Below are 27,354 nucleotides of genomic sequence, written 5' to 3' on the forward strand. Positions count from 1 at the left end.
AACAATGTTCTACAAGCTGAACAGAGTGGTTGCATACTGAGAACCTATGGAGAAAACACTTGTATCTATTTAGACAGAACTGTTGCCTGCTAGAAGTTGGCTCCACAAGAATATTAGAACAGAAGTCCAATACAAATTATTTTGATACTTGTCCTGTTTGTGTTACCAACCAACGCTATTCCCATTGTTAATGTGAACAACAATCTAAAGTGTGGCCCACTTCTTGGATAACGTCAGCATTAGTGGCCATATTTAAGCTACAAACGGTTGAGGCCTACAAATAACACAGAAACAAAAAAACAAAACTGAAAGAAATAGCAAATATGCATCAGTATTTGGGTCTGCTCCTAAAATTGTGTACATACTTTTTAAAGTGTAACATTACTACAAACAGCATCTTTCCTGCTATTTCATGCTTTCTCTGTTCAGTACAGACTACCATGGATCTCCCAAGTGTCTCTCTTATCATGATATATCTCAGCATACATTTCATTGCTAAGAATGTACAGTGGTGCCTCGATTTACGAACGTCAGAACATATGACCAGCTCCAGCCGCAAAATTTTGCTTCGACTTGCAGCCAGAGCTTCAAGTTATAACCAGAAAAAGGTAGGAGGAAAGAGTGGGGAATTCAAATTGCTAACCATTGGTGGTGAAGAGGCTGCTTCTTTGTAACTTTCACCCCAGCGATTACAGAGTGTGCGATCGGAGGAGGCTTCAGACTGCCTGGTAAGGTAAGGTGCTGCTTTCTGCTTTTTAAAAACTGTTCTGGGTGGGGTTTGCAGCGTGGTTTTGGGCTGGGTGGTGGGATTATGTTTCTATGCCGTGATGGGTCTTGCAGGGTTGGTTTGGTTTTTTTGTTTTGGGTTTTTTTTCCATTTCCAATGGATCTTGAATGTTATTTTGCATTTCTGAAGGGTCTTGCACGGTTTGTCTGCTTTCTGCTTTGCTTTTTTTGCATTTCTGAAGGGTCTTATACGATTTGTTTGCTTTTCTTTTCTTTTTCTTTTTTCCCCTTCGGCCAGAACGGATTAATAGCTTTTCTGCTGGGTCTTGCAGTGTGGTTTATTGTGGGGGTTTTTTGGTGATTTTTTTCCCGGCTGGAACAGATTAATTGCATTTCAATGCATTCCTATGAGAAATGGTGCTTCAACGTACGACCATTTTGAGTTACGACTGGACTTCCGGAACCAATAAAGTTCACAAGTCGAGGCAGCACTGTACAACTGCAATTCTGTTACATACAAAATACCTCTTTATTGACATATGTAAAACATTTACCAGAATGAGTTCCAAACCTTTTGATACTTTCCAAGACAGTCATTGTAAACATTTTGCCTTTCTCAAAAATGTTATGCATCACTGAAATATCACATTTTACAGAGAAAGTTGAGGTATAGGGAGGAAAGAAAGGGGTCAGGGTGAGAATTATTAGGACACAGAAAACAGAGAGAGAATGATTTAAGTGTAATGTGAAGGCCCATGCAAAGGGATGAAGTAAATCAATGAAATATACTTGTCAATGAAGCAGCGCACATACGAGTGTAACAAAGAGGTGAATAAGGTGAAAGCAGCCCCTTGAGGCCATATTTGTGGCTCCCAGCCTTCCTTGGCTTCCTCTTTTTCTAGCAAAAAAAAAAGGGTGAACTGCCACTCCTGGAAGCCTCAGAGGAGTGGCAGTTCACCTTTCAAAAAAGCTGTAGTGGTTCTTGCACCATTTAACAGAAAATTATACACATTTTTCAAAACCGGGAGTGAAATTCTACCCACTTCTATTTTCATTTTTAATGGGTTTTGGATTTCTTGCTGTTATTGTGGCTTGCAGAGAGTCACCGGAACAGAAAATTGGCCCATTGACCCACCAAAGTTGCTCATTCATTGGTTTCAAAAAGTAGCTCCTTGTTTTTTACAGCTATGCCCATCCCGGACCCTTTACCAATGTATATTATGAATTACTCCTTTGGATGAAGCTATACATCTGGCCACTATATAAGTTTTATCTATTGTACAAGATAGGGTAATTGACTAAAACGCTGGGCCCTCAGGTGTTTTTGAACTAAAATTTCCCAAAGTCTTCACCAAGTCCAAGAACATCTTGAGACCCAAAGCTGGGAACCACTGACTAGACAAACAACAGGAACTACCACGTGTGACAAACCCAGACCTACTGGGATATGTCACACAGTTACACTAAGCTGCCACCAACCATTCCCTTTAAGAAGTCACACAGACCAGGGATGGATTTTCAAACAATAAAAAGAATAAGGTTTATTTAAATACACACAGGGAAAAATAAACAATCAGGTGAATAAGATAAAGTAACGTGGCTTATTCTCACTCATACAAGCATACAGTTTGGTTCACACAGAACCCTTAACTTGAAGCACAGACCCTGAACCTATCAGTTCTGGCTAACCAACAGACACCTGAACCTATCAGGTTGGTACTCTGACACACAGTAGTACCCTGTCTGACACACAGACTCCCACAACAGCTTCTTCTTCCCAGCTGCTGCTTCGTCACATCCCAGTGTCTCTCAGTGTCTCCCTCTCACCACACACGCATCACATATTTATACAGTACAGCCCCTCCTCCTGATGTCCCGCCTTCCACTCCCCATAGGATGGAACTTTCCCTCCAAACCCATGACAGACAGGTAACATCAGTGCTGTATGTAACACCTCCCCTCTTTATAAGTTGTTTTGTAGGGGGAAAGCTAAGGTGCTTTTCACCAAAAAACAACCTGAATAAAATACACAACAACAGTTATACATTCAATACCATATCATACTTACTTAAACTTACATTCTAAGTTAAACCATAGCAAATAGGCATTTAAACATTTACCATATACATTACATCAATTTACCTTTATTCATACAAACCAAATTCAAAACCAGGTACATTTAACTTTTGTCATCATTATACACACATAGTCCATGTTCTTTCGCCGTCTTCATTCTTCAGGTCTTCTTGATAAGGCGTCAGCAACACAGTTCACTGACCCTCTGACCACCTTCACTTCAAAGTCATAGTCCTGTAGGTTTAAAGCCCACCTCATAAGTTTGCTATTGTGGGTTTTCATTGTCTTTAACCATTGCAATGGTGAATGGTCAGTACACAGAACAAAATGTCTTCCCCAGATGTAAGGCTTGGCCTTCTGGATCGCGTAGACTATGGCCAAACACTCCTTCTCCACGGTTGCCAAATGTCTCTCACCTTTTTGAAGTTTCCTACTCAGGTAGGACACTGGATGCTGGTCACCATTCTCATCCTCCTGGCACAGAACCGCTCCTACCCCGGTGTTAGACGCATCTGTGTAGATGATGAACTCCCGGTCGAAGTCTGGAGCGCGCAGGACAGGATAGTTGATTAACGCCTCCTTCAACCTCTGGAACGCCGCCTCACAGTCGCTGGTCCACGGGATGCGGTCATCAGCCGTCTTCCTCGTCAGATCGGTCAGCGGAGCCGCAATCTCGCTAAACCTCGGGATGAACTTTCTGTAGTAGCCCACCAACCCAAGAAATGATTTTACTTTTTTCTTGGTGTTGGGTCTAGGCCAATCACGAACAGCTTCTATTTTGGCCTCCAGGGGTTTTATCACTCCTCCCCCTACCATGTGACCCAAGTATTTTATTTCTGGGCTACCCAGCTGACACTTGCTGGCCTTTACTGTTAGCCCTGCTGCTCTTAACCTCTGCAGCACTAACTCCAGGTGTAACAGGTGATCTTCCCAGGTATTACTGAAGATCCCTATGTCGTCAATGTAGGCCACTGTAAAGTCACTGAGCCCTGCCAAGGTCTGGTCCATCAGCCTTTGGAATGTGGCTGGTGCATTTCTGAGACCAAAGCTCAGGACTCGAAACTCATAGAGACCAAAAGGGCTGCAAAAGGCAGTCTTTTCTTGATCCCTGGGATCAATTCTTAATTGCCAATATCCCTTTACCAGGTCCAATGATGAGATGAACCGACAACCCCCTATGGTTTCAATCAGGTTGTCTAGCCTGGGCATTGGGTAGGCATCAGGAGTGGTTACTCGGTTTAATTTCCTGTAATCGACACAAAACCTAATGCTCCCATCAGGCTTGTCCACAAGGACTATCGGAGAGGACCAAGGACTAGAAGAGGGGACGATTAGGTTCTCCCTCAGCATCTCGTCCAGCTCCTTCCGCACCTTGTCCCTATAGGGTCCCGTTACTCGGTATGGGGATACTGCCTGCGGGGGTGCATCCCCTGTGTGGATCCGATGCATCACTCCCTTCACTATCCCCGGCTTGTTGGAAAACACCTGTTGATATTTACTAAGCAGCATTTTTAGTTCTTGCTGCTGGTCTTGGGTGAGTGCAGGACTGATCTTTACCTCCTCTGGGTTGTATTTTACTTCCCCTCTACCCTCCCAGAAGGGTAATTCAGCTTCCTCACTCTCAGCTGCTTTTATCGCGAATAAAACCCTCTGTTCCCCTCTGTAGTAGGGTTTTAGGGCATTCACATGAACCACCCTCCTTGCTTGGTTCTCCTCCTGCTCTATTAGATAGTTCAGGTCTGACATCTTGGAAATGACCCTATATGGTCCTGCCCATTTGAGCTGCAGTTTATTCTCTCTGCAGGGCCTAAGCCAAAGCACTTCCTCCCCTGGGTCAAAGTGCCTCTCTCTAGCTTTGTGGTCATACCATGTTTTCTGTCTGACCTTCTGAGCTTGCAGGTTTTCTGCTGCCAGCTCTAGATTTCTCCTTAGGTCATTCATCAAGGTGTCTATGTAAGTCACAACGTCTTGTGGGTCATCCTGGGTGATCTGCTCCCAATTTTGTTTGATCAAATCAAGGGGCCCTTTCACCCCTAAGTGTGCAGCAAACATGTCAGAGTGACCCCTTTGTAAGATCATGGGGCGATACTTTTCAGGTACCACCAGCTGACTTCTGATCCCATCTCCCCCTTTTGAGATATTCCTCAGGGTCTCTCTATATAAAATCCCCTTTTTCTCCAGAAATCTCACTGGGGTTTCAGGTGTTAGCTGGGCGTCAGTCACCTGTTCAAAACACTTTTGGAGAGTGGCGTCTGCCTTTTGCTCCTGTCCAAATCTGCTGTCTGTGGTTAAGGTTTCCACCACAGCTTCTGAACTCCCCTCTGCTTCCGTCTCTGGCTCATCATTACCCCCCTGAACTGTCCCTGTGGTGGCTTGTGAGCGTGTAATCACTAGCACCCGTTTCACATGTTCAGCCAGGTCATTTCCCACGAGCACGGCTGCTGGCAGAGTCGATGAAATCGCTAGCCACCAATCTCCCCTCCAGCCTTGAAAGTTGACAGGTACCTCTGCTACTGGCAGAGAGATTACCTGCCCCTCAATCCCTGCCACCTTCATGCTCTCATTTGGGATTATAAACTCCCTAGGGATGATATCTGGATGGCACAGGGTTACCTGGGAACAAGTGTCCCGCAGCCCCCTATACTGACGGTCAAGTATTCCTACGTCCACCCCGGCTGTCTCAAACAATTGAGAATCTGTTTTCACCAGCAAGCAGCGCTTTACCTCCACAAGAGGACCATTTTCCTCAGCCTGATCAGCAGAGATAGCTGTTTCAGACTGAGTAGCCATGGCAACAGGCTCCCTCAGTGACACTGAGCCTTGCTCTTTCTGGACACAGAACACAGCTTTTGGCTTGGTCCCACTAGAATTCTGAGGCACCATTCCTTTTAGCTGCTTTAATTTCTCACACTCTGAGATTAGATGACCCTTTCCCTGACAGAAATAACATTTTCTGGTGTATTTTGATTCTCTCTCATCTTGTTTTGGTTTTCCCTCCAAAATCTGAGGTCTTAGTTTCATGTCTGAGGGCTTCCCTTCACCATGGGCCCCTCCCCCTTGCTGGCTTTTCCCTGGTCCCTGAGAGTACTTGCTGTAGGTTTCTTTGGGTTTACCTACAGATTTCCCCTCACCCAAGGGCTTTCTTATTTGGGAAATAAAATCTGCGATCTCTGCGGCTGCTGCCACAGACCTCGGTTTCCTTTCCCTCACTTGGAATTTCAATTCCCCCTGCAGGACTGAATAGAACTGTTCTAGTGCTATCAAGTCTTTAAGCTGCTCATAGGTCTCTGTTCCCTCCTGCGATAGCCATTTCTCAAGCAGCCTCACCAATTGGGCCCCCACTTGGGTAAAAGTCTGTTCTGGTTTCTTGGTGAGGGACCTGAATCTTTGTCTCAGCTGCTCCGCATTTATCCCATGTCTGCCAAAGACCAGTTTTTTAAACTCTGCAAAATCTTTCATCAGTTCCTCAGGCATCTCGGCATAAACCTCAGCCAGGCTACCACTGATTAAAGATCGCATGATGGTCATCTTCTCAGTTTCCCTCACTGAGAAGTCCACAAACGCTCTTTCCACTAAGGAAAAGAACACCTCAGGACAATCTCCCTTGTGGTACACAGGGAATTTCTTCAGGTCAGCTTTAGACAGTTGGCCTCCCTCAGTATCCCTATTATTATTATTGTTCTGATTCATCAGTTCCAATTTTTTTAATTCAAACGCCATTTTCTCTCTCTGCAATTCCCTCTCCATTTCCATTCTTTCCCTCTCTAATCTTTCTTCTTTTTCCAATTGCCTCATCCTCAGTTCATGCTGTTGGGCTATGAGCAATTTTCTGAGCTCTGGGTTCTGTTCTCCTGTGCTGTCACCCTGCACTGAGCCAAATTCATCCTCAGAACCTTGGTCAATCTGGGGGTCTTTCACTTCACTCATGTCTGCTATCTGGCTTCGAGTCAAGGGCATAATCCCCCCTCAGAACAGGCTGCTTTAAAAGTCAAGCCTCAAAATAAAACGACCACTTTTTTCCTTCTTGCCTCAGAACCAGCTTTCCCTAGAGATTGCTGCTGTTCTTCAGCACTAACTTGCAACAGTATCGAGTCAGAGCCTACCCCCCTCTGCTGGGCCTCTCAGCTGGCAAGCTAGATCACTGTTACTATGCAGTTTTGCCTCAGCTTTTTTCCCGCCAAAACCAGGCTGCCTCAGAGCACCTTAATCTAAGTCTCCCCAGTTGGCACGTTCTTCTACTAGCGCACCTCCCCGTGAGGTACACCTAGAAGATTACCTACGCGCCTCAGACTGTCCCTGACTAGACCCCCCTTGCTCTGGGCACACTTGCCAAGGCTTTGCTGGACCGCTGGACAACTGGACCAGTCGTATCCCACCGCTGCCACCAATCAATGTGACAAACCCAGACCTACTGGGATATGTCACACAGTTACACTAAGCTGCCACCAACCATTCCCTTTAAGAAGTCACACAGACCAGGGATGGATTTTCAAACAATAAAAAGAATAAGGTTTATTTAAATACACACAGGGAAAAATAAACAATCAGGTGAATAAGATAAAGTAACGTGGCTTATTCTCACTCATACAAGCATACAGTTTGGTTCACACAGAACCCTTAACTTGAAGCACAGACCCTGAACCTATCAGTTCTGGCTAACCAACAGACACCTGAACCTATCAGGTTGGTACTCTGACACACAGTAGTACCCTGTCTGACACACAGACTCCCACAACAGCTTCTTCTTCCCAGCTGCTGCTTCGTCACATCCCAGTGTCTCTCAGTGTCTCCCTCTCACCACACACGCATCACATATTTATACAGTACAGCCCCTCCTCCTGATGTCCCGCCTTCCACTCCCCATAGGATGGAACTTTCCCTCCAAACCCATGACAGACAGGTAACATCAGTGCTGTATGTAACACCACGGTCTGCCAAAATATTAAAAAAACAACCTGCAATGTTTTCATAAGAGCATTTCAGTTGAAATGAAAATGATCTAGAGTTACTCATTTCAGACCAATATGCAAATACGTATGTGTGATGCAATCTCAATCAATTTTCAGTTTGGTTGTTGTGGGTTTTTCGGGCTCTTTGGCCGTGTTGTGAAGGTTGTTCTTCCTAACATTTTGTCAGTCTTTGTGGCCGGCATCTTCAGAGGACAGTTTCTCAAGGGACAACTGTATTCTCAAAGCCCATGCAAATCTCCACACATTCACTCCTAGATTATGTATGTTACCAAGACTTAAAAATTAAATCCAAAGCTCATGCCAAAGAAGCACAGTTCACTAAAATTTTGTTGCGCTTCTGTTATGAGGATTAGGCACAATCTTCACAAAGGTGCAAGTGCTAAACACACAATAGACATGCTAAGAAGCTCGGAAGCAAAAGAAGCAAAAAGTATCAGTACATAGGTAAAAGTGTGGTGCTGGAAATAACTTGTCAAGGCATAGGCTTCCAACTCTAACGACCTGGGTTTTGCAGTCAGCAGGCATACCGTACATTCTCTGTAGCCCCACCTTGCCTTCTCCTACTGGAAGGGCAAAGATGGACATTTTGTCTATTATTTTGGAATGTACATTCATTTGTCCCCAATCAATTTGATTGATATGGGGTAGTTAATAGGTCGTATTGCTTATTAATGCTTTGCTAAAGATTTGTAGAGATGTCCTGAATGCTGGATTGGATATGAATGAGGCGAACATAGGAAAGACCCAAAATTAATTAAATAAGTGATTAATAGATCCATTTACACATGATAATTACTGCAATCCAAGCAATTGGATATGCAAATCAAGCATGCACTTTGCACCCAGCAGTTTCTTGTAAACTGTGTTCCAAGAGAGGAGATTCTAACCCCCCCCCCAAAAAAAAGAGGAGTAAAAGGATTGGCCAGGACAGGTTCCCTGATGTCATTAATAGTGTGCCCAAGGGAGCAGAATCTGCTGCAGGGCATGTTTTCAGAAAACAAAAGGCCTGTTGACCAATAGTAAGAAATAATACATGTATCTTCCTACTGTGATTCTAATATTCCCAGTCCAGTGGGCAAGCAAGTACTTACATTCACAGTTCATCAAACACTTCATGGGAAATGAAAAACAGGAGAAAATAAGAATGAAAAAATGGGAAGAAGGAAGTAAGGAAGATTTGTACTGCCCATGGCTGTCATAGGCAAAGCACATTTTCCTACTTAATACCCTGCATTTGGGCACCTATCAAATCTTGCTGAACGGAATCCCTCTGGGATCTGGACTCAATGGATCTGGTAGTAAGACTATAAGCCACCATCCCAAATTATCATCTTAATTCACACATTTTATATTTAGATATGAGTGTAACGGCTCCAGGGTAAATTGCTCCCCCAAAAAACTTATGTCAGGGTTCCAATTATCCTCTTCTTGAAAGGGGCAAGAGACTTCTGTTGGCATTATCAATTGCAACCTTCCTCCACTAAAAGGGTCATAGGTTTAGCAACCTGTTGTCTTACAAAGTCATCCATCTCAATTCAGTCCTACCAATCAGCTTAACAGTTTGAAGTATCAGCTACAAGATTCGCTACAAAACCAACAGTGTTTTCACAAAGGGGATCCCAGGAAGCAATGGGGAGAAATTAGCGGACAATTTGCTTAATGAAGAAATGTAAGAGATGGGGTAAAATCAGTGCTTTTCCACTTGTCTCAATGACCTAGAGATAGAGAGAACAGTATGGTAGACAAGTTTGTCAAGATATTGTAAATGTTATAGGCCTGAACAGTTATTGAATATAACATTAATGAGCTGCCATAATGAACAGCTGTGTGACTGCTGAGTCACTGTGACAAAGGAGAAGATGATGCAATGCCTGGAGAAGAGGTGACACCCATGTGGAAGAAGATGATGCAATACTTCCAGTGACTGGACAGAAGGAGCAGTGTAACTGTATATAAGGTAACAGTTTGGGCATTAATGTATCTTCTCCTTCTTTCCTATGCTACTATCTTCTATGCCACTTTGTCTATATTTTTGCCTGCTACACCGAAGCTCTGCTACTTTGTATATTTGTATATTTGTTAGTACAGTGGTGCCCCGTATAGCGAGGTTAATCCGTTCCGGATTAACCCTCGCTATACGGAATCATCGCTAAACGGGTAGGGGAAAGGTACCCGTTCAGCGAGGATTCCAGGTGCCGGCAGCCATTTTCGCGCCTTCGCTAAGCGAGGGCAGGGCGCGAAAATGGCTGCCGGCAGCCATTTCCGGGCTTCCGGCGGCCATTTTGGAACCGCCGATCAGCTGTTCGGCGGCTCCAAAATGGCCGCCGCAATACCCGATCTTTGCAATGCGGGTTTTCCCCATTGCGAAGATTGGGTATGTTTCCGTATAGCGATCCCAAAAAAGGGATCGCTATACGGAAACATCGCTATACGGTGCACTCGTTAAGCGAGGCAGCACTGTACACGTGTCTTTTTGTACAGAAGAAGAGTGTGTGTGTGTGTTTCTTCAATCAGATAACTCTGCATATTACAGCGCGAAGCTGACAAAGTTCATTGATTATACCACTGCAGTCATTATATCATTATCAAGAGCTGTTTTAAAAAAATTGAAAAGGATAGTAAGGAGCTCCAACATGACCTCTCCAAATGGGATAAAAGGGCAATAAAATGGCAAATACCATGTAGGTAAGTGTAAAGAGAAACATTCTGAGGCAACCTGCCCTCAACCTCACATAACACTTATTGAGCCTGATTAGGCAATGAGGCCTTTGGGTTGAAGAAAAAAGACAATTCTATTCAATTCAACAGAAAAGGAGTTAAAAGTAGATCTTATAGATTTATAGCAATCTATGGTGCAACTACACATATTCTATCATCTACGGTTCCAGCTGCCACACCACAAAAAGAATACTGTTGAACTCGGAAAGAAACCAAAAGGTGTAGCACTGCCCATTCATTTAGATGGCTTTAAAAGTGGATTACATGTATTAATATAGAATAAAGCTACGAATAGCCAGTAGTTTACAACAGTGTTTTACTATTTGCTACTCTTTATTCAGTAACAGCACACTTATGAATATGTGGGGAACAAGAGCAGGAAAGAATTATTCCCCTGATGTTTTGCTTTGCATCTTCCCTCACAGGCATCTTTCGGCAATTCTGTAAAACAGACAGCTGGACTAGATTATCTTCTATCTGTTTCAGTATGGTTCTTCTTGTCTCATTATTCTCTTTCTCATCTACTATGATGTCAGAATTTAAAGATGTATTAGTAGTAAGAATGTATTGAGTTCAAAACAAAATTTTTCTTACAGTCCCCACTAGCCTAGGTGCTGGCTTGAAGAGCCACTCTCAGGGCTTAGCTGGCTCATAGGAGTACAGTAGCTTCATTTGACATTGCAGCCATAACTTTTTATTTTTGCTACCCTCCCATTTGCACAAGAAAAAGCTGAGTCTGCAACCTGAATTACATTGCATTATGTTCAGAACACACATATGCACATTCTCTCTCTCTAAATTATATATATTTTACTAGCAACCAAGCAGAACCCGCCAACCTCAGGTACTGAATGGTGGTCCTCCTAAGTCCTCCTCTGGCCTTCTCTTATTTTCTTTTTCCATTTGAATACATTTTCACTGTTCATCTTGAAGCTGTAGTATTTAGATACTGTATTACCGTTTTAAAACAAAAACCAGACACTTAGTTCCATGTCAGAGTCCATGGCAGTAGCTGATAAGAGCAAATAGTACTCATGATCTTAGTCTTCAGAGGCAGAAGAGCCAAGAGCATGTTAAAAGGGGCTTCTAAAATATATACAGCAGTGTTGCCGCTCTGAAGAGCCAGAGAAGGGGAGAGATATGCAAATTGGAGGCAAGATCACATGGCTTGCTCTCCTCCTGAAAGCCAGCTTTTCTTTCTTCCGACTAGGAAAGAATTGCCCAGCTTGGCTGTGATAAACAGCCAGGCTTTGGTTATCACTTCCCTTAAGGTGAGGACTGGCAGCTAGTGATGGATGGCCAGGAATTTGGTTATCAGGTAGGGCTGTCAGCCAGAGTTTCAGATAGCACACACACATTTAGCAGGGCATCATTATGCAATGGCATGGAGCTAAAATATGGCCAAGGGTATTGAAAGAATGAAAGAACAGGATTTAGAAAAAAAAATAGCAAATTGAGCAACAATAAAGGAGCACAAGGCGAGAACGTTATCGTCCTAGTGACACCTTTTATCTCAGCCTGGATAGCAAGAGAAGGGCACAAATTGGTCTTTCCTCCACCATTGTATCCTCTTGTACAAACACAGGCAGATAAAATGTGTCACTCGCGTGATAGCATATCAATTTAACCCTAATTATCTAGGGGGTCATACCACGAAATAAAGGTTTCATATTTCAACAGGTCCCTCTGTTTCTTCTAAGGAAGAACCAGATTAATAACATGGGGGAGAAGGGGGATAACAAGAAAGGGAGAAAGCTTGTAATTGAATTCAGTCACTCAGGTGGTCCTAGTGTATAAAAAATTAATGTGCAAGTCCTCCAACTAATCAGACGGTTAATGTCCATCTGCTTCTGGGTTCAGAATGTCAGATGCCCAAGAAAACAGGGCCATTTCCTACATACTATACTCACTGATACTGAACTAACTTTTTAAAGAATTTCCTCCTTTGGAAAATGTAAAAGGAACATTAAAATCTTGATACTCGAAAGACTCAGTCAGAGTTATTAATAGAAATCCATATGCCATCATATTTTAAAAATATACAGAAAACACCATCACTACAGCTTTAGTAAATGGCCCTGCACACAGACAGAAGAGGGAAAGGAGGGAACAACACTAACTGCCCTTTCCTGGTCTCAACACCTGTTTTGAACATGATTACACCTGTTCTAATATCTAATTATTTATTATTTAAAATATTTTTATGCAACCCCATAACCATTTAATAACTAACCAGTGGAGCCTTGCAGGCAAGCTACTGAACTGCAAATGAACTATGTGAAAAGAGGACGTAACAAGTATAAGAGAAAACAGAATCACAACCTTTTTCTCGCCTCACCTCAGAGCAAAGTCATACATCCCGTACATTCATGTACTATGAAAGGGAAGGAACAAAAATCATATCCATGAATTCTTTCAAGCCCACTAAAGTGCTGATCTGTTTAGAAGGCATAACTATGTGAAAGGTATGTATTACCCAGAATGCACTGCTACCCCTTAATCCAAGAATAACTCACTGCTTCAGGGTACAGGCAGGACTGTCTATTATTACAGAATAGAAGACAGTGAACAATTGTCACTGAGAAAGACATGCCTTGCTTGGTACAGTCAACTGATAAATGGAAGAAGCACGGTATTTAAGAAAGAACCAATCTATCTACTATAAAGGAGGAGGAGCATTCCATAGGGAGGCCTCCCGCTTCACATTCACTGTTGCATGCATTCAGCATGGCCCCAGATTAGAATTTGAAACTTTGCCATCTGGTTTTAAAGCAAATTTCCATCCCTCAGACAAACAATCAAAGGTATACAGCTGATAAGTTAACACCAATCTAGGTCGCGTGTTACGATTTCCATCATGCAAGGCAACAGCACAGAAGTGCCTTCTAAGTTTACAGTAAATCTTAACAACTTGCTGACAATGTGATCAAAAAGCCAGCTCATACTATTCTCAACTACAGCAAATTAGCTTTGGAGGATCTGCTAGGCCACCCTTCATCAAGTCACCCTGTGTTTTGCTACTGCAGCAGGCTTAATTAGTTTCCTGGAGTCACCTCAGTGGTACCCAATCAGCAGAATGATTCATCCAGTTTCAAGTTTGAACCAGTTTGTGGTTCAAACTGGAAAAATGAGTGCAACAAGAAGCAGTACTCTTGTTGAAATGACAATATTAATACTATGGTGTTTTCATACCAACATGTGACAAATCTCCCCCCTCTATGGCCTAAAACATGTCACTACATACTGTAGTAAGACAATATGATGCAACACAGCTTCACACATCACTGCGCACAAAGCAGAAAGATGAGGGAAAGGAAATGGAAAAAACAAAACATACAGTTTCTCCATTGGCTGTCAAGGGATGCTAATGAACTCTTGCTTCTATGGGACTAATGGAAACTTCAAGTTTCTTTCCAGGTTCTACTATGACCACAAACCATAATATTTGTGTCCTACTGAGCAAATCGGAAAAGGGGAAGACCTGAGGATTTTGCAGTTTAGCTTCTTGTAGAAGGAATTCTCAAACAAGCTTACTGAACATGTGAACCAGAAATTGTTAAATTAGTCTGCCAATTTTGGCATACTGTCCTCCTATACTAAAAATGAGTAGTATACTTTTCCAGCTGACAACCAGTAATGCATTAATGGAATCAGCAAGTCACTAATCTGCTCAAGCTTTCTCACACTTATCTCTCCCCCATCTATAATTCCTTGGGCTCTTGAGCTCTGAACTTCAAATTTTGCAAATGTCCAGTGTATACAGGAACCCCTCTTTGCTTGCAACCCTAATAGCAAATCAAGACTATTTCACTCAAAGTACCCCAATGAAACAGCATTTGGTATTCTGCTGCTAGACTAGATGCCATTCCATTTCATACTGCTTTACAGTTGTTTTGAGTACAAGTATTGGGCAGAATGTAGACATATTCCTTCTCCTCCCACCTCTATCCTGTCCCTCTGTCACCTACAGAAGTAAAAGAGGTGATGAACCAATTACTTCCTTCATCTCACCTCAAATTCTTGAGACATCAATAACAAATTTAGAGCTGGGTACCACAAAGTCATTAATGGCAACAGCCTTAGTGAACAACATGAAGGTCACTGAAAGTTTTCCCTAAAAATGTCAACCTGTCACCTCTAGATATTAATGAGGGCTGACCAGCAGCCAAAATGCACCCATGCTCCATTAGGAACAAGGCAGATGCATTATAATAGGGAAAAGCATACATCACAGCTGAAGCAGATACTAACCAAATTTCAGGGCCACAGGGGCTGCTGTGAGGCATTTTAGTGTTCAAGCTTTGTCACTATGCCCATGTCCTGCCAAATTACCCAGTAAGGTGACTGTTTCTGTTATATACCATGCATATAAATGTATGATCTCTATTGGACAGAGATGCCTATTAAAAACACCTTTCAAGGTGGGCTGATTGTGTTGTGATTGCATTTGAGCTTATCACTGTAACAAATGATGTAATGGCTGTTTTATTACATTTTATGTACAATATTCTTAATCTACTTTGTAGACTGCCTGGGGTTCTTGATAAATAAGTACATTAGATAAATATAAATATTAAGTGAAATGCACTAGAAGTGTAAGATTTGGACTCTTTCTACTACAAGCGTGGGCAACACATGTTTCTGGGGCATCTTTGCACACACCACAATTCCTTCTGCTGCTAAATTTGCTGTTGCGTTGGTGGCAGTGAGAGGAGGGTGATTTCTCATTAACAAGGAATGAGTTCTTCAAATGCCTTGTTTACAAGCAGAACCCCATCCCTGGAACCCTTCTAGAAGCATCGTTTTACTTTTAAAGAAAATGTGTGTGAAGCAGAGTTTGGTTTAAAAGAAAAGCAGGGAGGGGGGTTACCGCTGCAGCAGCATTCACCAGTCTGAGCACTTGGATAGGGTAGAGAGGGGCCTCAGTAGTCTGGAGGATTTCAATTTAGCCCTCAACTCTGACGTTGACATATGTGTTTCTTCCTTTATTTTAATGTCACTGCTTTATGTTATTGTTTTAAGTTGTTTGATGTTGTGTCCGCTGAATTTTTTAAGTTGCTTTTATTGACTTTTAAATTGATTTTGTTGTTTTTGTTTACAGTTTATATTGTTCTGAATGTATTTATATGCAGGAAAGAAGAGTGAAGGTATAAATTATTTCCTTTCATTATACAAGAAAGCAAACATTACCATAGAAGCTCTGCATCAAAATTGCTCGAATTCTACCCAAAGAAAATTATTTTCTTTCCAACAGAAGCCAAAATCTTCAAAATACCAAGTTCTGTGCCTGGTCCTAAAGATATACACTTCATCTTCATATATAACAAGCTACTGTACACCAAGTGAGACCCTAGTCCATTTAGCCGAGTACTGTCTATAATGTGACCTTCCAGGATCACGGGTAAAGATCTTGCCTATCACTTGGTATCTGAGAGCTTTTAAGTGGACGTATCAGTCATCATTCTCCCTACTCAGACTTAGCTCCTCCGTTCAATACCAAATTTTTAAAAAGTGTCTTTGTTATGTCCCACTAAGCTGTTTCCAACCTATGAATTAATAACTCCAAAAGGTGCTGTAATCAACAGCCCTGTTCAGTTCTTGCAAAATCGAGATCATGGATACTTTTGAGTCAACCTGTCTCTTATCTGGACTTCCTCTTTTCTTGCTACCTTCATTTTTTCTCAGCATCACTGTGTTTTCCAGTAAGTCTTGTCTTCCCATGATGTAACCAACATATAATAGTTGAAATTTAATTATTTGCATCTAGGGAAGAGTTTGGGCTTGATCTGACCTAGCATCCACTTATTTGGCTTTCTGATGGTACTCGCTATCTCACAGTGTATATTTCTACTAAATTTCCAGAGGCCTGAATAAACCCTGAGAGGCAAAATATCTCCCACTTCCACCTCAACAACGCTATCAAATTTCTCTACAGCAAATCATTTATCCCAAACCCTTCCTACTTAAAATGAATAATCAGAAAGGAAGTAGAACAGATAATCTTTCCAGTAAAGAATAAAATACATTTCCAAAAAGAGAGTAGGTTGGTAAAGTACAGTAGAGTTAAGCAGAAAAAAACCACACAACACAGCAGGCAACAGAAAGTCTCCCCTCTCCAGACCCCAAATATTCGCAGGTGCCATCCACAGAACAAGCAGCTCAGCGGGCATCTTTGGTATCTGAAATCACACAACTAAAGACCAGATTTGCTCTTGATGTGTGGCAAGAGGAAAGCCGAGAAGGGGTGGGGGCTCTCCTGGAACTGTCTGCCATTAGCATGTGTTCTGCCAATGAGAAACCTCCAGAGCCAAAGGACAAGTGCAGCAATTAGAATGCAGGGGGGCTGGGGAAAAGGCAGGAGCTGTTTAACTGCATAACCCGGAGGTCACTGCATCTGACTCCTTTGCACCTCCATAAATATTGCATGAGTTTGGCAAGAGGGGAGATCTTTAAACTACCCTGAATGCTTTCCCCCCTCCCAACCCTTTGCCTCATTCTTGCATTCTATATACAGTTCAATGTGTGAGGAACAATATTTACACATGCAAGAGCCAGAGAATAATTTGTGTAAATAAAGGGGAATGGAAGGAAATGTTGCCTGATAGACAGGAATCTGTCTACCCTCCCTGTGCAACAATTCTGCAAATGATGTTCCTCATCTGCCCATCATCACCGCCTTGCTATCGGCTTCATGGATGCAGAAGTCAACAGTAAAAGAAAAGGACAAAACAGTTCACACACAGGGCAAAATATGAAAAGCCAACTGCAGCATGCATGTGATTATATTCAGTTACCAACGAATATCAACAGTCATGAGTGGTTCCAGGGACTAGGTAACCTCAGCATGTGTATTCTGCTTTCCAGAACATCCAACAGGGAGCACACCCTATCCCCTCCCCACAGAACTCTCCTTTAAAAGAAGATATCTTGTTTTAAAGCGGAATCACACTTTAAGAAGACTTTGGGGATTAGGCCTGAAAAGGTAGTCTACACTGTATACATCTTTTTTAAAAACAGAAATCACTCTTTTTTTCCCTCCTTGTACACCAAATTTAGCAGCACTAAGAAAGGAACAGTCAGAGCCTGCAGAAACAAGTACAGGGACCATATATGGCGAGTGCAACGAAACTGCTCAGTATGTTTAAAATGCATTTTTATTTAAATTTCTGAATATAGCAAATAGCATAAAATTAAAATTAAATCAAATATAAAACCAAGAGTATCTTTAGCATTAGTAAACAGAGTGGAAACATAAGATGGCAATTAGACATCATGCTCCTTTCATTGGGTTTCCCTGATTTTCAAAGTTCAACCCTGTTGATTTCAAGACTAGTTACAAGGCACCAGAGATGGTTCAGCTTTCTTCACATCAGCTGAAATGGGCTTACTCAGAGCTTGCCAGTATGACCTCTTCTCTTACACTGCATTCTCACAGAAAATATGTCCTGGTCTTGAACCAAAGTTTGCTGGCTCCTTTTCAGAGACACAAGAAACAAATCTCTCATCATGGCATCTTTTTAAAACGGTTGACTACTGCTATTCCACATCATCATGATATACACGTCACTCCTTCAGACACCCACTGCAAATGATGCATTCTAAAAACTTCATTGCCTTTTTCCTCATCTAGGTGTGCACACACACACACACACACACACACACAAACTTCTATTTTATTACAAAAAGGGTAAAAACAAAATGAAGTCCCAAGACAGAGAAGAAATAGGTCTTCTCTCCTGCATGCATCTGGCATCTGCCAACAGTCAACCTATCCTCCTTCCCTATGACAAAGTAGTCACCAAGATAACTTGCAATGCTTCTCCTGTACTTTTTAGATTGACACCAAGCCTGTTTGACCATCTAGATATTTCCCATATTGGCTACACCAAGAAGTTGGTAAGAAAATGTGTTCTGGAACTGAGACAGAGAGAACCTCAAGCCTCCGCGCATCTCCTGTGGTCGTGCTCTAATGCTCCTTGACATGCCTCTGAAGACGGTGAGCTGTTTGTAGTCACCACCATGATTTGTTAGTAATTATTTTCACAGTGTCACATTGCTGTCACACTGTTAACAAAGAGACAGGCAGCCTGAGGCTGCTTGCAACAGACACTAAGGAAAAGGCAGCAGCAGGGTGTGTATGTGTGTGTGTCAGGTATCCAAAGACTCTCTTTGCTCAACAGAGCTTTCAAACTGGAGTCCTTACAATACGGTAAATCAAGGCACTTCATAAGCACCGAGTCTAGACAGTGGGCATAATGGCCAAAATTAATTACCACATTCCCTGTTTCCGCTTGAAATGAAACCCACTAATTCACAATATTCCTGATTGGGTCAAATCTCGTTAAGATGTTAATATATGTAAATACTGTATATTCTTCATTCTTGAAGAAAAACATTTTTAAAAACTTTTGGTACTGATGATTTTAGTTCTTTGGAGTTTATTTTTTTAAAATGAGACTTTACTATTCATTGCTCTTTCCAAGCACAGGAAAGCCTCTGTGAAATCTATACTGTCCCACTGCCTGCTAATATGCTAATCTATACTCACTGACATTGTGCTGTATTTCTTCTTTCTGGCCTCATTAGCTGTATCACACCACCACCACTTCATTTCTCATTTCCATGTGCCAAGGGACAGCAGCAACATATAGACACACACACCCTCTGGAGTATATAGCCTAATGGATTGTGCCCCAGCTACCCTGCCCTCATGCCACTGACACTGTGAAAATTTCCCATATGCTGACTCCATCCATCTGTCTTGTACCTGTGACTATAATAATTCAAGCTGGATTGTCAGTCAAGGGTAATCATCCTTCCCCCACTATATGTGTTGCTTGCTTGGCCTCCCCAAGAATGTCAGCAGTACTGCTACCTGGTATGTGACACAAAGCAAATACAGCCAGATTAAAGTTAGTTGCCCAACTAGTCTTTCAGTCTGTTTTGATCTTTGCGCAGTGGTGAACATGGCTCTTTGAGTGACTGTACTGTATAGGAACCATCCCTCTCTTGTTCAGCTTATAAACAAACAGGAGCTATTAGCTACGACCATCTGGAGAACATGAAACCTGATAGCTCCACCATTCCAACATTTGTGAATTGTTAGCACCTTTTGGGCAGAAAGGTAACATACATGAAATAAATCAGTAAATATATAATTAGACAGAAGAAATATAATTAACTGCTTCCATTTACGTCTCTTAACAATGATGTATACATGTAGTGAAGTGTTAGGATTGCTACTTAGGAAACTAAACGGTATAAAACACAACTATCTGTTTACTTGATTTGACTGTCTACATGATACCATAATTCAAGAAAATGCCTGAATTTCATTGGCATCTGCAAAATGGGTGGACAAATGCTCCCCAGTCTGCACAGTGCATATGAATCTCCAAACATACAGCTCTGCATACATTAGAACTCTGCCATGGAGGCAACTTGAAAGAAAGCTGAGATGTTCACACCTCAGAAGTAGAAATGGCAAGGAAAACTATTTAGAAGGGCTGATAATGCTGGCCTCAATAATATATAATAAAGACAGATCACTCAACATTAGCCACACCTAATGCTCTTTCTTACTTCCCTTTGAACTAAGACCATTTTACCTACCTACCTCCATCACCAAAAAAGCAGCCAAAATTGTCTCAAGTTTCAGAAACTACTTCCAACTAGTAAAATATCAGGGATATCCTACCAACTCTCCTCAAACTGAAGAAGCTACTTGGATGAGTAGCAAAATGTTTCAACCTAACAAAAAATAAGTCCAGTTGCCATGGACTTCTAGATAATGAAATTCAAGCTTATGTCTATCACAGCTCATCTCTGACCTCTACCATTCACCAACAACTTAACAGATTATTGCTATTTCATTTGATTTGCTGCAACCTCAGCAAGCAACAAATGGAATCCTAGAATGTTCAGCACACCACAGAACAGCTGAGATATCTAGCATGAACAGATTGAAAAACAAGGTTCAGTAGTACAGCAGTCTGTTCCCATAGCAGTCAACCTATGGGAAACTCACAAGCAGCATATAGTGCAACAATATGCTTCTAATCACATTCCATGGCAACTGTTCTTTAAAGGCAAACCCCAAGCACAGAAAGGAACCAATTTGTACATAAAACCTGGGCAACGTATGGCCCATTTGCCAAAAATCAACTAGAAGCCTCTTTTGTGTAGTCTTGAAGGATTTGCTGCATAATATGATGTTTAAGACATATAAATTTTGTTTACATTTTATGGCATATCCAACATAGGCCTGCATACTTTTAAGCAAAGAGCCAATTCATTTTTCATAATGAAGCACGAAACAGCCAAGAGTAGGTAATCTTTCGTATGATATTCCAGAAAGCTTCAGCAAATATTCAATGCAATACATTCTCCAGGAGTTATACAACAAAATGTAGTGCTAACTACCATCATGTTTATTCATAACATTATAGTATCACAGGCAATGAAGCACTTTACCATCCTATAGATAACTTGTAATATGCATCCATAAATAGAATTCATTGATTATCAATTGCAAAGCTGCTGGAAAAAAATATTCAAAAATATTTAATCAGCCAACTTTCTATTTGGTTGTTGTTGGGTTTTCAGGCTCTTTGGCTGTGTTCTGAAGGTTGGCCGTGTTCTGAAGGTTTTTCAGGCTCTTTGGCTGTGTTCAGAACACAGCCAAAGAGCCCGAAAAAACCCACAACAACCATTAGATCCTGGCCGTGAAAGCCTTCATGAAAATTTTCTATTTCTTGGTTACTTTGGTTTTCAAACGAACACTAAAAGTTTGATAAACTTTTTAAAATAAAGATGTCCTGCATAATATAAGATGTCCTGAATAATATAAGCTAAGATCCATCTTCACTCAAGCCCCTTCACAAATTGTTGCCTTGCTATGGTGAAGGGGCTTGAGTAATTCAGAGAAGCTATGGGCTATGCCGTGCAGGGACACGCAAGACGGACAGCTCATAGTGGAGAGCTCTGACTAAACACGATCCATCTGGAGCAAGAACTGGCAAGCCACTCCCGTATCTTTGCCAAGAAAACTCCATGGACAGAAACAAAAGGCTGAAAGATATGATGCTGGAAGATGAGCCCCTCAGATCGGAACGCGTCCAACATGATACTGAGGAAGAGCGGAGGACAAGGACAAGTAGCTCCAGAGTTAATGAAGTGGTTGGGCCAATGCCAAAAGGAGGCTCAGCTGCAGACGTGCCTGAAAGTGAAAGGAAAGTCTGATGCTGCAAAAAAAAAATACTACATAGGAACCTGAAATGTAACATCTATGAAACTTGGTAAGCTGGATGTGGTCAAACAGGAGATGGCAACAACAGACATTGACATCTTAGGCGTCAGTGAAGTGAAATGGACAGGAATGGGCGAATTCAATTCAGATGATTAACATATCTACTATTGTGGGTAAGAATCCCGCAGAAGAAATGGAGTAGCTCTCACAGTCAACAAAAGAGTGGAGAAAGCTGTACTTGGATACAATCTGAAAAATGATAGAATGATTTCAATACGAATCCAAGGCAGACCTTTCAACATCACAGTAATCCAACTTTATGCACCAACTACCAATGCTGAAGAGGCTGAAATTGGCCAATTCTATGAAGAATTACAACACCTTCTAGAACTGACACCAAAGAAAGATGTTCTTATTATAGGGGATTGGAATGCTAAAGGGAGTCAAGAGATAAAAGGAACAGGTCAGTTACGCCTTGGAGTTCAGAACAAAGCAGGACAAACGCTAATAGAGTTTTGTCAAGAGAACAACCTGGTCATCACACTCTTTTCCAACAAGACAAGAGGCAACTCTACACATGGTCATCACCAGATGGGCAATGCTGAAATCAGATTGATTATATTCTCTGCAGCCAAAGATGGAAAAGCTCTATACAGTCAGCAAAAACAAGACCTGGAGCTGATTGTGGCTCTGATCATCAGCTTCTTATAGCAAAACTCAAGGTTAAACTGAAGAAAGTAGAAAAACCACTGGGCTAGTCAGGTATAATCTAAACCAAAACCCTTATGAATACACAGTGGATGAGAAGAACAGATTTATGGAACTCAATTTGGTGGACAGAGTGCCTGAAGAACTATGGATGGAGGCTCGTAACATTGTTCAGGAAGCAGCAACAAAAACCATCCCAAAGAAAAGGAAATGCAAGAAAGCAAAGTGGCTGTCCAATAAGGCCTTACGAATAGCAGAGAAGAGAAAGGAAACCAAATGCGAGGGAGCTAGGAAAAGTTACAGAAAACTGAATGCTGACTTCCAAAGAAGAGCAAGGAGGTAAAGGTAAAGGCAAACGTTCCCCTTGACAGTCCAGTCGTGTCCGACTCTAGGGTGCAGTGCTCATCCCTGTCTCCAAGCCATAGAGCCAGCATTTGTCTGTAGACAGTTTCCATGGTCATATGGCCAGCGCGACTAGACACGGAACACCGTTACCTTCCCACCATGGTGGTACCTATTTATCTACTTGCATGCTTTCGAACTGCTAGGTTGGCAGGAGCTGGAACAAGCGACGGGAGCTCACTCCGTTGTGTGGATTCGATCTTACTACTGCTTGTCTTCTGACCTTGCAGCACAGAGGCTTCTGCAGTTTAACTATATTCCTTTAAGAAGGAGGGCCTTCTTAAATGAACAGTCCGAAGATATACTGTAGAGGAAAATAATAGAAAGGGAAAAAAACAGAGATCTGTTCAAGAAAATTGGAGATATTATAGGAAACTTTTGTGCAAAGATGGACATGATAAAGGACAAAAATGGTAGGGACCTCACAGAAGCAGAAGACATCAAGAAGAGGTGGCAAGAATACACAGAGGAATTATACCAGAAAGATCTGGCTGTCCCGGACAACCCAGATAGTATGGTTGCTGACCTTGAGCCAGACATCTTGGAGAGTGAAGTCAAGAAAGCATGGCTAACAACAAGGCCAGTGGAGGTGATGGCATTCCAGTTGAACTACTTAAAACCTTAAAAGATAACACTGTTAAGGTGCTACACTCAATATGCCAGCAAGTTTTGAAAACTCAACAGTGGCCAGAGGATTGGAAAAGATCAGTCTACATCCCAATCCCAAAGAAGGGCAGTGCCAAAGAATGCTCCAACTACTATACAATTGCACTTATTTCACACGCTAAGCAAGGTCATGCTCAAAATCCTACAAAGTAGGCTTCAGCAGTACGTGGACCAAAAACTCCCAGAAATACAAGCTGGATTTAGAAGGGGCAGAGGAACTAGAGACCAAATTGCTAACATGTGCTGGATTATGGAGAAAGCCAGAGAGTTCCAGAAAAACATCTACTTCTGCTGCATGGACTATGCAAAAGCCTTTGACTGTGTGGACCACAGCAAACTATGGCAAGTTCTTAAAGAAATGGGAGTGCCTCACCACCTTATCTATCACCTGAGAAATCTATATGTGGGACAGGAAGCAACAGTAATGAATAATTAGTTGGACTGTGTTACTTGGCCTGCGGTGTAGATGTTTGTATTTTTAGTGGGGGGCTTTTAGTGGGTGGGGAGTGTTTGGGGAATTTTATGTGTGTGCATGTGTCTGGTCTCTGGGTGTCTGTGAATTTCGTTGTATGGGTATACTGTGTATATACTTACAATGACAATAAATTGTTGTTGTTGTTGTTGTTGTTGTTGTTGTTGTTGTTGTTGTTGTTGTTATAACAGTTAGAACTGGGTATGGAACAACGGATTGGTTCAAAATTGGGAAAGGAGTATAATAAGGCTGTATATTGTCTCCCTGCTTATTTAACTTATATGCAGAATACATCATGCGAAAGGCTGGAGTGGATGAATCCCAAGCCGGAATTATGACTGCTGGAAGAAATATCAACAACCTCCAATATGCAGATGATTTCACTCTGATGGCAGAAAGTGAGGAGGAATTAAATAACCTCTTAATGAGGGTAAAAGAGGAGAGCGCAAAAAATGGTCTGAAGCTCAACATAAAAAAAAACTAAGATCATGGCCACTGGTCCCATCACCTCCTGGCAAATAGAAGGGGAAGATATGGAGGCAGTGACAGAGTTTACTTTCTTGGGCTCCATGATCACGGCAGATGGTGACAACAGCCACGAAATTAAAAGACGCCTGCTTCTTAGGAGGAAAGAGATGACAAACCTAAAAAGCAGAAACATCACATTGCCGACAAAGGTCTGCATAGTCAAAACTATGGTTTTTCTTGTAGTGATATATGGAAGTGAGAACTGGACCATAAAGAAAGCTGACCACCGAAGAATTGAAGCTTTTGAATTGTGGTGCTGGAGGAGACTCTTGAGAATCCCCTGGACTGCAAGGAGAACAAACCTATCCATTCTAAAGGAAATCAACCCTGAGTGCTCACTGGAAGGACAGATCCTGAAGCTGAGGCTCCAATACTTTGGCCATCTTATAAGAAGAGAAGACTCCCTAGAGAAGACCCTGATGTTGGGAAAGTGTGAGGGCTCGAGGAGAAAGATGGTTGGAAAGTGTCATCAAAGCTACCAAAATGAATTTGACCAAACTTCAGGAGTCAGTGGAAGACCGGAGGACCTAGCATGCTCTGATCCATGGGGTCATGAAGAGTCGGGCATGACTTAACGACTAAACAACAAGAAGATCTACCTGCTGGTTCATATAGTGTGAAGAGATATTTTAAGTGTAGCCTGATATTCATGCTACTTCAGACTTATATGGAGCACTAGCCCCCAATCTCATCACCTCACAGAAGAGTCTCCTCCAGACAACCGGCAAGTTTTTATCTTCTGTTATTCACTGCAACACAGATATGTATAGGTGAGTAGACTGGTATTTTCCCAAGGTTCTAAGAAAAAAAGATACCCAAAGTGGCTTAGTATAGAGATGTTAATGGGCTGTTAATATTTACAGACTTGTTTTCTTCACCTATACTACTTTTTACTGTGCTGCCAGCCTCATCCTCAAACACACCCCTTTTCCCCCCTCAGACTCAACTGAAAGTAAATAGATTAATTCCTTCCCCTCCCCATACCCCAATCATTTTGATACCCTGTCCTAGTCAGTCAGCTCTTGGAATCTATTTCTCTGACCCGTCTCTCTCACTTCCTGGAGCTTTACTATCTCTCGCAATACCCTTGTCTGGCTCTGTTCCCATGGACTTAATTTCCAAACAGCAGTCACCACCCTGCTCTCTTGACTTCGACTGTGTCAGAGCTCATTATGCTTTCAGCAAACGCACGACAACCCCTTCAGATACAGGAATGAGGCTCTTACCCTTTGTGTGTGGAAGATTAGACAAGCTGAAGTTTGCCATCCCTAGCAAGGTAATCCCTACGTGAATGGCTTAGTTACAAGCATCTCACCCAAAACCAATTCCTGGAAATCACGAAGAGAGGGGAGGGAGAGAAAGACACTTGCTGGATTCCACACACAATTTTCCATCCTTAAATAAAGTGAGAAACAGAAAGCAGGGGGAAAGGTAACTAAGAGAACAGACCCATCAAATTGGATATGCAGCAAAGAAGTATAAGATTGAGAAAGGGAGTGACTGCTCTACAAAATAAGCTTATATTTTCTGGTATCTAGAAGGGTGTGAATTTTGAGTAAATTAACACTGTCTAGATTTAAGAAGTTCACTGTTTGCAAAAACAATTGCTCAATACATCAGAACTCACCACGCATGTATAGGTCCTATCTATTTGTGCCAAAGCACAATCAACATGAAGAGAACTTCATGACACACCACAGACCCCAGTAGAATCAACAGATTATCTACTTGAAATATGTGGACAGTTATTTCTACTGAAGGCTTACAAGCAAAAAAAAGTCATTATAATGATCCAATAATTAGGAATAAGACTTCAGAACCTTAGAGACCTCACTTTCTACTGGAACCCTCCTAAACAATGGCTCACATTCCTACTCCAGGGCAAGCCTACACCAAAATAACATGCCTACACACTGTCACCATCACACTCAAGCACTTCATAAATATAATATATTCAACTTAGACAACCTCTGGTTTAAATTCAGTTTGCAGATAACGTGTTTTAGATCACAAGCTGAAATTTAAGGCCTGGTACAAGCAGTTAAGTGCAATTCCAATCAGTGATGTACATGACAATAAGTGTGGACATCACTGATTTGCTTATACAAGTCAAAGTCTGAATTCATTTGTTTACTCCACTTATGCGAGTCATGGACAGGAATACAATGCTCACTAAAAGCTAACAACAGCCGTGCTTTGTGCTTACCAGAAATTCTGTTCAGCTCCCATATGACCTGATGACATCAGATGTCACTAGGTACTGTCTATGAACTTTTAAGCCAAAAGAGAGGGAGGGAGGAAGGAAGTTCAGATTCTTTTTTTAAATTTTAGTAGAGACGACTATTCCACATGAAAAGAGATACAATGCAATCATGTACCAGAACAGAAAAATAATAGAACTTTTAAAAAGAAAACAGTAATGCAAACCTTGGTCCATATTAAATTTTTTCCAAATACATATAAATATATTATATATTAATATAGACAATTAGCATGTGCATTGTAGGCTCTACATAAAATTTTCCATTTGTGTGGGCTAATTACCAAACATACATAACCCCATCCTAACCCTGATTTCCCTTTGCAGTGTTTATCGGAGTAGAGAAAATTGTACGATTCTGCAGGCAGAACTAATTAAACTTTCAAATTGACTGACATTATTAATTTGTAAATTTGAAAGTTTATATTGACTGACATTATTCAGAGGTACAATCACATGCAGTTTGACTGCAGTTTTCTATTGTTGTTTTTCTAAAGATACAGATGTCTTTGATTTTTGGACAAAGACCCTCACTGGTAACATATATGTAACAATTATTTGCATTGTGTTATCCTCCCCC

The 27,354-nt window shown here is 41.7% G+C and overlaps 1 protein-coding gene across 7 annotated transcripts in view; it reads right to left on the minus strand.

The window, feature by feature from the left end:
- ERI3 (ERI1 exoribonuclease family member 3) overlaps window positions 1-27,354 on the minus strand; it is a 294,532-nt gene that overhangs the window by 175,217 nt on the left and 91,961 nt on the right. The window lies entirely within an intron of this gene.

Source organism: Pogona vitticeps, chromosome 4, assembly GCF_051106095.1.
Source record: "Pogona vitticeps strain Pit_001003342236 chromosome 4, PviZW2.1, whole genome shotgun sequence".
Lineage (NCBI taxonomy): Eukaryota > Metazoa > Chordata > Lepidosauria > Squamata > Agamidae > Pogona > Pogona vitticeps.